Source organism: Polistes fuscatus, unplaced genomic scaffold (assembly GCF_010416935.1).
Source record: "Polistes fuscatus isolate 324 unplaced genomic scaffold, CU_Pfus_HIC Scaffold8, whole genome shotgun sequence".
Taxonomy (NCBI): Eukaryota; Metazoa; Arthropoda; class Insecta; order Hymenoptera; family Vespidae; genus Polistes; species Polistes fuscatus.
Window position 1 is genome coordinate 2,308,446 of NW_025113162.1, and position 12,479 is coordinate 2,320,924.

Sequence of the window (12,479 nt, forward strand, 5' to 3'; positions counted from 1 at the left end):
ATTTTTTTTTTTCAACAATTAAATGCAACTGTGAAACGAAAACTTTAACAAAACTTTGTTAAAGTTTTATTTTTTTTCATCATCAACTGGTAGGACATACTACAAAGTTGAATAATTCGTATTTATTGTTACTAAAATATCAAATCTCATTCTCTTTCAATTTTTTGTTAAGTTATCATACGTCAAGAGATATTTAATTAAACCTTTTAATTTACGCCGGTTAAATTAAGTTAGGACGAAATTTAGAAATAAAAATCATTTCGTTAAAGCAAACACCTGCGAGGATATTTTATTATTTATATAATAATGTTATTAAATGTAGTAATATAAATTTTAAAAAAGATTTTATTTTAACCGTATAAAATAAACGAAAAATGAAGAGCTTGTTTTTAGAGAAATGGATACTTATACAAAAAAAATTAATGAAAAGTAATAGGAAACGTTGAACGAAAAAAAGACAAAAGATATTCCGAATAATTATCGGTCGAACGTATCGAACGATTCGAAATCGAAGGTCTCGTGTTAATTTTTCTTAATCGAGTGAACGTGTACAAGGATGATAGAAATATATTGCATACCACGTATTTTATGTTCCAAATAATTTGATAAATTTATCTTAAAATTCTAAATTTATCCCATTGTAATTATTACGAATTATGTATAATCATTGGTTACAAGTTACACGAAATGTAATTCAGCTTCGTAAACTAGTAATTGGTTTCACGTTAAATAAATAAATAAATGATAATCACGCAAAATTGCATACTTGTACACGCAAACACACGCACACATACACATATACACATACATGACTTAATATATAACAAAAATGCAATATATTACAATTAACTTAATATATAACAAAATAATAATATATTATATATTATTATTTTATTTAATTATTAAAAAATAATTGTTCATACTTAAATACACGTGTAAATGTAAATTAGATTATCGTAAAATTAATGACAGATAGAAATATTTTTACACATATATATTAAAATAAATTAAAGAATTAAAGAACAATTCATTGAATATTACTCTTACAATTAAAACGAGATATATTACTTTATTTTTTTTTTTTTTAAACAATAATCTCTCTCTCTTTCTCTTGTTCATTCTTTCTTTTTCAAGAATGAATATCGGTGCTCCGACCTTACCTAACACACGATCGATAAAATGCGTACGTTAAAAGGGACCACGAGAATCCGTTAAAGCGACGACGTTGAGCAAAGAAATAGTCTCCAACCCTCCTTAGATTTTTTTATTTTTTTTTTTTTTTTATCTAACGGACTTTCTTCCATCCCTTCTTTCTTCTCTCATGCACATACCTCTCTCTTTTTATGTATAAAATAATATTTTATTTACAACTTTTTATATCAAATTTCTTTTTCATTCATTTTATTATTATATTTTCTATGTTCTGTAATTTTTGGATTATTTTTTAAACATTTTATTTTGACTCTTTATCAAAGGAAAATTATCAATTAAAATTACAAATTAATTACAAATTATTTACAAATGAATTGACATGCATGCATAAAAGTAACAGATAATTCATTTTCACGAAACTCTTACTCTACATCATTTTCAAGTTGTTCTTTTACTAATAATTAAAAACGTTTTATATCATTTTAAACAATAATACTTTCTATTAAACGAATTAGATTTTTATTAACCTGTTTATTTTTTTTTTATTTTCTTTGACTTTTTACTTGGAACTTTACAAATGACAAAACAAAAATAAGTTAGTTCGTTATCGTTTTTCGATGGTTACGTATCTCTTCTTCCTCGGAAAAAAGAAATAAACAAGAATAAAATAAACGTAGTTTTGTAGCTGTCTCTTCTTCTCAAAGTCGAAACAAAATTATACCGGTAGGATGTGAGGGTGTTTTTAAAAGAAACAAAAACGAGCTCGATCGTTACTCTACGACCATTATCTCAACCCTCGGAGCTCAGGGGTAGTGTGTAAAAAATACTCGAGTACGTAACTTAACTTGAATAGAATAACGCTTTGTTATAAAACAAAAATAGAAAATACTTATTTGGCTCGTTTCTTTCGATCCCTTGTATTATTTACAAAGTATAATCAAACAAAAAACAAAACGAAAAGAGAATATACGTGCTTTGGTAATTATGATATTGGCCTAAGATAAAAGATTATACAAATTTATTTGATGATTTATTTTATAACTCATTATTATTCTCCCTTTTACGAGTTTGATGGGATTCCTGTTGCCGTTACAATCGTTTAACAAGAAGTATTAAATCTATCTGTATTACTATATTACTTAATTGATGATTTATTTAATAATATAGAAATAATTTTAATATAAAACAAATAATAATATTCATTTTTTCAATTTTTTCTCTAATAATAAGATAGGTAAAATAGTTAAAGTAGAGAATAATTGTAAATATTAGTAAACAGCTAAGTTTTTATTCTAACAAATAATAACTTTGTTGTTAATTTATTTTGGAAATAAAATATACGTAGCCAGGAAAATATTAAAGCATTGTATTTAAGTAGTACGAGCCAAGCTTCCATATGTGGTCAGATTTTTTAAGTAGCACGAGGAAGATCTCCATATATGCTCAGACATTTTAAGTAGTACGAGTCAGCTGTTCATATACGATCATAAATTTTTAAGTAGAACGAACTTAAAATCCTCATACGTTAAGACATTTTTAAGTAGTACGAGTCAAGAGTTTATAGATGATCAATTATTAATAAGAGTTTATTTAATAAACATAATTTTCAATATTATGTTAAATAATAACTATTCAATATTTGATAGGATTAAATTGACCTTATATATTATCAATTCGAATTTATTATTAATTATCTTGATCGTAATCGTAAAATACTTGTTTAAATAATCTTTAATGTAAATCGTATTAAATTTACTTTAGAAACGACGAAACAATTGAAGCTATTTGATTTTTATTTTATATCATAAAAATCCTCTTTATTTTTCGATTTTTTTTGTATTTCTTGTATTTTCGATATTTTCGAGATCGAATTTTTATTCATTTTTTTCATAGGAAAAGTTTATGCGATAAACGCGTAACTTAACGATTCAATTGATGGTCAAGTAATCGAAGCGTGTAGATAATAAATACTTTTAATCGAATGAATGAGAGTAATTGTTTAGTTTAAAGCAACTTACTAACCCGCGGGCTAACCAAAATTCTAAATACGCTGTTTTTCTTATCAAATTTATTGTTCTATCAAATTGATTGTGTGATGTTCATTCCGATAATGAATCAATTTTATCAGAACGATCAATAACGTTGCTGAAATTTAGATAATTATTTTCATCAAACACTGGATACCTATAGAAGCATTTGTTTAATCTTTAAATAATTTTTAAAATGTAATTAATCGTTAAAGTACTCTTAAATGTATCGATTTAATCGAGTTAAATATTTTCTACCACTTTTCCAATGTTTAAATATTTTATTTTGTATCAGATTCATATTTTAATGTACCGTCCATATTTTGTATTCCAAATATTTGCTCTCCAATCACATTTGTTTTCACCTATTGAAAATTCGATATTTTTGAAATACTTATTATAATTAAATAATTACATTTTATGAATGTTCAATATGAACAGATAGATAATTCTAAAAGATATTTAATTTTTCAATTTGATAAAAATTATTCTAATAAAATTTATCCCATTCTATAGATCATTTTATTTTAATCGAATACAATCAAACTATTTTCTAATATATAAAAAAACGAATTAATATACCAAGAAAATTGACAGATAAATAGATACAAGTATCAACAACATATAATTTATCTAAATTTATAAAAGTAAACTTTCAAAAATATGTGTTTACGTATTTCCTGTGATATTAACAAACGACGAAATGGTGTGTAAAAAATGTATGACGGGGATTTAACATGCTCGATGTATTTTTCTTTACGAATTTGAAAAAAGTTCTACGGATTATCAAGTTTATAAAGCTTGAGTACTATGTGTGAATGAATGAGAAAAAGAGAGAAAGAAAGAGAGAAAGAGAGAGAGAGAAAAAGAGAGAGAAACTTTACTGTTCTTAGCACGTCCAACCGGTTGACCGTAATCACTGAATTCGTTTTACTACTTTCAACTTTTCATGTTGGTTCAAGGAACGGGTTTGCGCACGAGCGAACGCGATCTTGCGAGTCGAGACATTCGTGTTATGAAGTTATGTAAATGTCGCGTGCTACTTATTCAATTCGCTTTGACTATTTGTGGTCATTTTTCCAGACCAAGAATAAACGAAGAAAACGACCACCTTTGATTACATTCAAAGTGTGCAACAAACCTGATTAAAGTACCCTACCTATCACTTTTTCCATTCTTTTTTTCTTTATTCCACGATAAAAAAGGTTCGTTGATAGTTTTTTCGTTGCTTGACGTATTACAATTTCCCTCTGACCGAGCACACAATTGTCCTGAAATTTTAATGTAACATCATTATCGGGTTGTTTTCTGTGGGTAGGTTAATGATAAATTAATTATGTAAATAATTGTAAGAATTAAGAAAGTAAAACAAACATTTGTTTCATTATTTTTCCGAAAGTAACGGAACAGTTAACAAATTCTGAAATTTTAATACGATATCATGGTTCGGTTGTTATTATGGGGTAATGTAATAATTAATTAATTAAGTAAATAATTGTGCTAGAGTAAAGAAAGTAAAACAAACATTTGTTTCCCAATTTCTCTCGAAGAAATGTTTTTCTTATTTTTTCTTTTCATTTTTCTTTTTTTTTTCCACTTAATTGTTTTCTCTTTTTTTTTCTTTCTATTCAAATTTCTGATTGATACAAATACCCTTACGAATATTTGTTCAAGATTATTTGAATTACTTCCCACGAGAAAGAAAGAAATTTCGCATATTCAACAACACGAGTATTTTTCCAACAACAGCAGCATCAACGAATCGCAAATGTTTTCCCTGCATTTCCTCGCATAAACTCTTCCTTATAAAATCGAAACAAAGAAGAGGTTAGAGAAAGGGATGGGCCATTCTTCTCATACTTGCAATTTCCTGAATCTATAACCCAGAAATGGAACGATCGTTATGTTATCACAATTCGTTGCACGCACTCGGGTTGTCCCGATTATCCAAATATCGATCCACTATATTAAACTTTATCGAAATATACCAGACACATTCAAACTAACAATCACTGATTCTAAACATTATGCTACCAAAAAATCTATTCTCACCTTTACTCACGTCTATTACATCAATAAGTAACGAATAATTAATAAAATTTAAAATATAATTATTATTATAATTATATTATATCCTAATATATACACATATAGGATAAATTAATATATAAATTAATTAATTTATTAAGCAAGTTAATAAATATTATATGTAATATTAATATAATTGCACTAATAATTAATTAAATATTAATAAAATATTAATATAATACAATAATATTAATTTTTATAATAAGATATTCATATTGCATATTACATATACAATTTAATATATGTTATATTATAATATCTGAAGTAAATAAAACATTAATATAATTTAGATTTATCTGAAATGAGTATACATTTTTAAACGCACTTTGTTGATACAAATTTATGCATCAAAAATAATTATGGAAAAGGTAAATACACTTCAGAGTTTATCGAAAATGATGTAATTTAAATACCCAATCAACGATGCGTGCTACAAATTACAAATTTCGAATTTATTATCCCGTACTCCATTCGACTCGTTGAATAAATCAGATAATTGTCAATATAACGTAAAGAGAAGCAGTTAAACATCCTCGACCATACCCTACTCTAGTATTTCGCATAAATTTCATGATTAAATTTATTCCAACCTTTTCTCCTCTCCTCTATCTCTCTCTCTCTCCCTCTCTCTCTTTCCCTCTCTCTCTCAATATATCTCTTAAACTATTAAGTGAAAATCTAATTTCCATCGTGAAAATACTGGTGCTAGCTCATCGAGAAAGTTCGACCACTTTACCATGAATTCGTGATCGTTCGATCTAAGTCGAAGTAGTAGAAGCCTTCTCAAGTGGTAGAGCTCAACGAAAATCCCGACGTTAGAGATTAACTTTCGAAGATAGTGAGAATTTTCACCAGTTTTATCAGAAGACAGGCCTTCGGTGATGAAAAATAGTTAAAGTCCTATCTACTTGTCATTTGAACGAACATGAAAAAGAAAGAATAAAGGAAAGAAAGAAAGAAAGAAAGAAAGAAAGAGTGAGAGAGAAATAGAGTATTATTGGTTGTCGCATTCTCTTGTTTGAAAATCAGGGCATTACGACGCATTTACTTGCGAAGGAATAGGCAGAGTGGTGCACATGTGTCGTGAATCAGTGTCTTCGTTGTTATAGTAGTAGTTGTGTCGTATTCATTGTAACGTCTAGTATTCATTGTAAAAATTTAAATGTCACTCGTGTTCTATAATTACAGGCATCGAGCATGCAATGCTGTTCAGTTAACGGGGAGGTATACGTGTTGCTCTCTAGGCGCAACATGCACCTTTCCCTGCACCTGCCAACGCATCGGCAGCAACAACAACAGCAACAACAACAACAACAACAGTTACAACAAAGGCTGCTGCTACACTAGCGGTATACACATAGAGAAGAAAACGAGCAAGATTTCAACAACGTTCATTGGAATATCGGACAGCCCCACGTTCGATGAAGTATCTACGATTATGATTGTCGAGTAGGTTTGAATCTTTATTTTTTTATCATTTAAACAAAAACAAACAAAAAGAAGGAAAAAGAAACGCTTATATCTGATTATTTTATCTTCGGATGGATGAAATTTCAAAATGGTGACAAATGGTTTATTGGGATTTTCAGCTAGTTTGGGATTATTATACTTGATTTTTTAAATGACCGTGTGTGTAGGTGTGTGTGTGCATGTGTACAGTTAAAAGTAGAGATTACGAGGATATTAAATCCTTTTATTTATTTATTTACGTCCATTAACTTCACTTCTTGAATTTGAGAACAATTTTTATAAAACCGCAAAGTATTTGATTGATTTTTAACATTTAAAATAAATTCTTTTATATTAATGTTTTTTTTTTTAATAATAGATGATACGATATATGATTTTATTAATTTTCTTCAATTTTTTTCGTAAAGTTAATCGATTTTATTTAACGTGGTCATTGAACTCAATTATGACAGTACCGTGAATTTAGTTGACTGAAAAAAGAACGTCAAATAGCAATTTATTTTTTATTCCATTCTACTTATCAACATACGTATGCGAATAAATAAATCATCACACATGTGATATTTAACGAAGTACATGCCTAATGAAAGATTCTTTTTGAGTCGCTTAATTGTATGTTACGTGCTACTGCAAGTACATTCCCACGATAGTATTGAATGTATGGTAGAAAGCATTACATTGAGAGAACCTTTTCTTCCACGGTATAAATGAATATAGAATAACATTTATTATTATTTAAAAGCAAATACAATTTTCATTCTTCGATTCGAAAACGTTAACTTTCGATTATATTTCCAAGGTACAGATTTTTTTTTTAGAAATCAGATTTAATCAAATACAAAAACAAATGATTATACACTATTTCTGAATGAATTTTTTTGTTAATACTTTTTTTGCATACTCAAATAAATAATTTTCATAGCTTTGCAATTTCCTTTTCTTTCTTTTCTTCTAATTTTGTAAAGAAAATTAGATAATTCGTATGAAAATCATCGAAACAAATTTTTTGCGTTGAGTTATTTCAAGGGATTTAAAAATCACACGTTTGGTGATTAGAAAAATTTCGGAAAAGTGTATCTCGTTTTAGAATAATCAAATAAAAATCAGAGACGGAGGTTAAGAAAAAAGAATACACGGACAATTAGCCGCTTATTGTAGTCGGTGTAAATCAAGAACAAATTAGACAGGATATGGGAGTAATTCCAAATGAAGTTAGAGTAAGAGTAAGATTAAGAATAAGAGTAAAAAAGATAGAGAGAGAAAGAGAAAAAGAAAGAGAATCAAAAACCACCCCCGCGGAAATAAAGTGTATATCCCGCGGCGTCGGCTGCACTTTTCGTGGTTTGCTTGACTGGAGATAGCAACAGTAAAAGAAAGAGAAAAAGAATGAACAAAAAGAGAGAGAGAGAGAGAGAATGAGAGACAGAAGGAGAAACTGAAATAGAAAACGTGTCTGTATGCTTGAGTCTGAAGTTTTTTTTTTCTCTTTCTCTTTCCTTCTCGTTTTCTTTCTTTCGTAATATATATGTGAGTGTGTGTGTGTGTGTGTGTGTGTGTGTGTGTCTTTCTAAGCGAATATGCGAGACGAAGAAGACGGTCTGTCGAGAAAAGTAAGGATGATGAAAGGAAAGGGGTGAAGAACAGGAGGATTAGGGTGGTTTGCGTGGGGAAGCTCGGGTTAAGTCCTTGTGGCAAGTGGCTACCCCCTTTTTACCTTCCACAGTTTGGTTATAGACGGTGCGCCAAGTGCCATTTACACCCTTTAAATGACTCTTTGACCTTATTTATTTTTCTATTCCAAAACAATCCCAAGAATGCACTACGTTTCGCGTTTAATTGACCGTCCGGAAATAAAACTAAATCAAACACAATTCGTAACTACTCGTTTGTTTGTTTTCAGACAAACAAACAAACTTCTTTTTTTCACTTTACTTTGTTATTCGTTTACTTCTCTCTTTTTTTTTCTTTCTTTTTTCCCCCCAACCAATTTATTCTATCAATAAGAATCCACAAATAAATGGTCGAATTTAATCAAGTTATTCATAACAGTTTAAAAATCTAACAAGTATATTTATTTATTTATTTATTTACTTATATCAAAAAGAATTCTTTTGACAACGACATTTCTTCCGATGAAATAAATCTGAAAAAATATGAAATTAATAGTTCTTTCATCGTGATATTAGTTCTTGATCAAATGATAAAAAAGAAAAAAAAGAAACTTAGCTTGTTCGCATCGATGAATATTTGTTTAAAATTGTATTGGTAACAAATGTTTCAAACAATCCAATGCTTTTTATCATCAGATCCCCCAAAAAAGTTTTTGCAAATAAAGAGAAAAATATTCATCATCATACGAACATTTCGAACAATCCAATATGCACATACAATACACATATAATATACTCAAACATATTTTTTTAAACATGCATAGATTTATTGAATATTCGTAAAACATTGGCAATATCGGATGGTTTTTCATTAACAGTTGTAAATTGAACCGGTTATTATCCTCGACATAAGCATAACAAAGTTAAACCTTTCTATCGAGTCTCCTTTTCATTGAAAATGATCACCATGCACACACACACACACAGGTTATTTTTTTTTCTTTTATTTCACAATTCTCGAATATTCACACACAGAGAAAGAGAGAGAGAGAGAGAGAAAGTAGATAATATTAAAAGGTACGTGAGAGCCATCTAAAACGACGAGCTCAAAAGAACTTTCGTCGCTACAAAATAAAGGTAAGAGCTATACCACACACATACAGGCTAATACTAAAACACATATACACTGAGAGACACGTGTATACACAGGGGGAGAAAGAGAGAGAGAGAGAGCTGTGTTAAAAGCTGGCGGCTTCTCTTTCTCTGATTTTAAAGCGATTTTGGTGGTGTAAAACTAACGGTAGAACTGAAGTAATTTAATTTCCCGCAACGTCGGCTATTCGCCGTTATGCAACTCGCGTAAACTAAAACCCTACTCTCTCTCTCTCTCTTTCTCTCTTTCTCTCTCTCACTTTCACTCACTCACTCTCTCTTTATCTCTTTCTCTCAATGAGTGGAGATATTGACATTTCTGAACTCGTTATGACAAAAGACAAAACTCCGCTGCCGCGTGTCATTACATAAACTATGATAATTAACATCATCAATGTGAGATTAACTACCTACGTATTTACTACAATACGCATTATATATGTGATGTATGATACTATGTATATACGAGACGAATTGGTATATAAAAATGCATGCGAAACTTCTCCCTACGTTTTCTTGAAAACGATAAAATATTAGATATTATTACTTGCACAGTGTATAATTCTGACGAACTTTTACAATTGCGTTAGAATTTAAAAAAAAGAAAAAAATCAATGTCCCGTCAACTTGATTCTCTTCTCGTTAGAAAATACAAATCTATAAAGAATATTTGTATCTATTATTTATATTCTCTTTTTTTCTCATGAATTTATTCGATCAAATAAAAGATAAATAAATATTTCGCGAACATTACATGAGTAAATAAATTTAAAAATAATGCGAAAAGAATTATGTTCGTTTCTTTTTAACCGTACAATCTTGAATATAAAGACTGTTTAAATAGAGATCCCTTAAGCGTTTCTTTCGTTGAAAACCACAATGGCAAGAGAGTGGCACTCGATTTTAAGTGGAACAGACCACGAATTACTGTAGACAACGGACTAACGCCAGACGATATTCAACGTGAGACTACTATGCATCGTTCGTGTTCTTGAAATCGCTTGAGAATACAAGTTACCTTTTGTAACTCCTTCTTCCTTCCTCCCCCCTTTCCCTTTCTCTCTCTCTCTCTCTCTTTTCCTCTGTCTCCCTGTTTCTCTTACAATTAAAATCGTTAATTCCAAAACACGAATAACTAAACTATTACATTGTTCATGTTTGATCATAGATTCGATGCCACTACGAAGACTTCCAGAAATCGTGGGATGTAGTTGACCCCCTGCTGCCTTTCCAGCCGGAGAGAAAGAGAGAGAGAGAGAGAGGGAGGAAGGGAGAGGAGGGGGGAAGAGAGAGAGAGAGAGAAAGAAAGGAAGAGAGAGAGAAAGAGAAAGTGTGACAAATATCGAAAGGAAGACAAAATTCGTCAAAGTGGCAAAAGAAGTAAAACACCGTGAATGTAAAGGAAGGTGAAAAAAAAGGAAAAAAAAAAATAGAAGAAAAAAGAAGTAAAGTAAAATATTAAAAAGAAAACTAAATCGCGTAAAAGAAAGAAAGAAGGAATTAAAGGAACGGCGCGAGATAAACGTTAAGAAGAAAAATATAAAATAAAAAGCGTCGTGCGAGCGGGGCACGTAGTTGCGGAAGAAGTTGTTAAAAAAAAAATTGAAGCGTATGCGTGCATGATAAGAGCTTGGACTCTCACGAGAGAGGAGGGTTGGCTGGAAAGGTGGAGAGGAGTAAAAAGAAGAAAAAAACGATAAGAAAAGGTAGAATAAAGCTGGCAGCAGGCTGGAGGGTAAAAACGTGCTACCTTCTCTTTGCCAACGACTCGAACTGGATCTCGAAAAAAGTGAATCCAATTGGAGTGAAAGAGAAAGAATAGGAAGAAGAAAAGAAATAGGAAGTGAGGAACGGTTAGAGAAAGGTGGTAGAGAAGAAGCCGGAGGAATTAGAAGAAGAAGGAGAAGAAGAAGAAAAGGTGTAAAAAAATTCAAGAACATCGAACTGCTATCGGTGGTTGCTTCTTATTGGCCAACGGAGAACTTCGAGTGTCGAGTATCGAACATCGAGGGTACGTTGGCCTATTTGCAATATGAATTTTCGATTTTTTTCTAATCTTCTTTACCATTTCCCTTCGTATTATTTCATTTGTAATAGAATCTTAAAGTTTTTTATTTCTTTTATTTTTTCTTTTTTTTTTTTTTTTCCTAGTCTACGTGTTTACGAGCGGCGTATTTATTTTTTATGTCTCGTAGCAAGCTCGAGTCGGTGTTTATTTGTTCTTTTTCTTTTCTGGGATTAAGAGAGCCGTATTTACCGTTTTCACCCTCATCCCCACCCCCTCCCACCCTTTTCTCTCTCTCTCTTGTGCTTAAGCTCGAGTTGGTGTTTCGTTTAAAGTGTAAATTAAACGCGAGACAATTTGTATTATTTATTATTTTTTTTCTTCTTCTTTTTCTTTATTATATAATATTTAGATATTATCGTGGATATATTTTTGTTTCTCTCTTGTTCGTGTTAATACGAAAAAAAGGGCTTCAATCGAATTTTCTTGGCTTGAAAAAATGGATAATTTTGGTGAATTCGTGAAAATCAAAATCCGATTTTTCTCCCTCAGACGGAGTACACTTTATTGTAATTTAAAGATAGTGCGCTGGAACTTAACGCGTAATTTAATGTCAATTCTAAACTCTTTACAGCTACTCGGGCGGTACGAATAAACTTTAGAGTGCTTTTAAAAGTGTAAAATACTTATATACGAGCGCGAAGATTCTTTTTCTAATTTTCACCTCTAATCACGACTTATCCTATCCTTACCGCGAAATCGTCGTATTTCATTAGAAATCTAATTGATCATCGATACAAAAATATATCATTTCTATTCGATCTAATATTTTAATATAAATATTGTACAAAAAAAAAAAGAAAAATAATAAGTTTTACAAATTACCTCGTTTAAAATAAATTATATACTTAAAAAGAAATACCAAATAAAGGTAACTCGCTATAGCTTTGAATTACCTAACCGAAAGAATTATAA

At 30.0% G+C, this 12,479-nt stretch overlaps 1 protein-coding gene across 4 annotated transcripts in view; it reads left to right on the top strand.

Moving 5' to 3' along the window:
- Window positions 1-12,479, top strand: part of LOC122524834 (muscarinic acetylcholine receptor DM1) — a 32,263-nt gene that overhangs the window by 8,756 nt on the left and 11,028 nt on the right. For all 4 annotated transcript variants that reach the window (XM_043647309.1, XM_043647308.1, XM_043647311.1 and 1 more), the window contains exons 4-5: window positions 6,456-6,716; window positions 10,668-11,510. The gene's annotated coding sequence lies outside the window, so the exon portion shown is untranslated. The remainder of the gene's footprint in view (window positions 1-6,455; window positions 6,717-10,667; window positions 11,511-12,479) is intronic.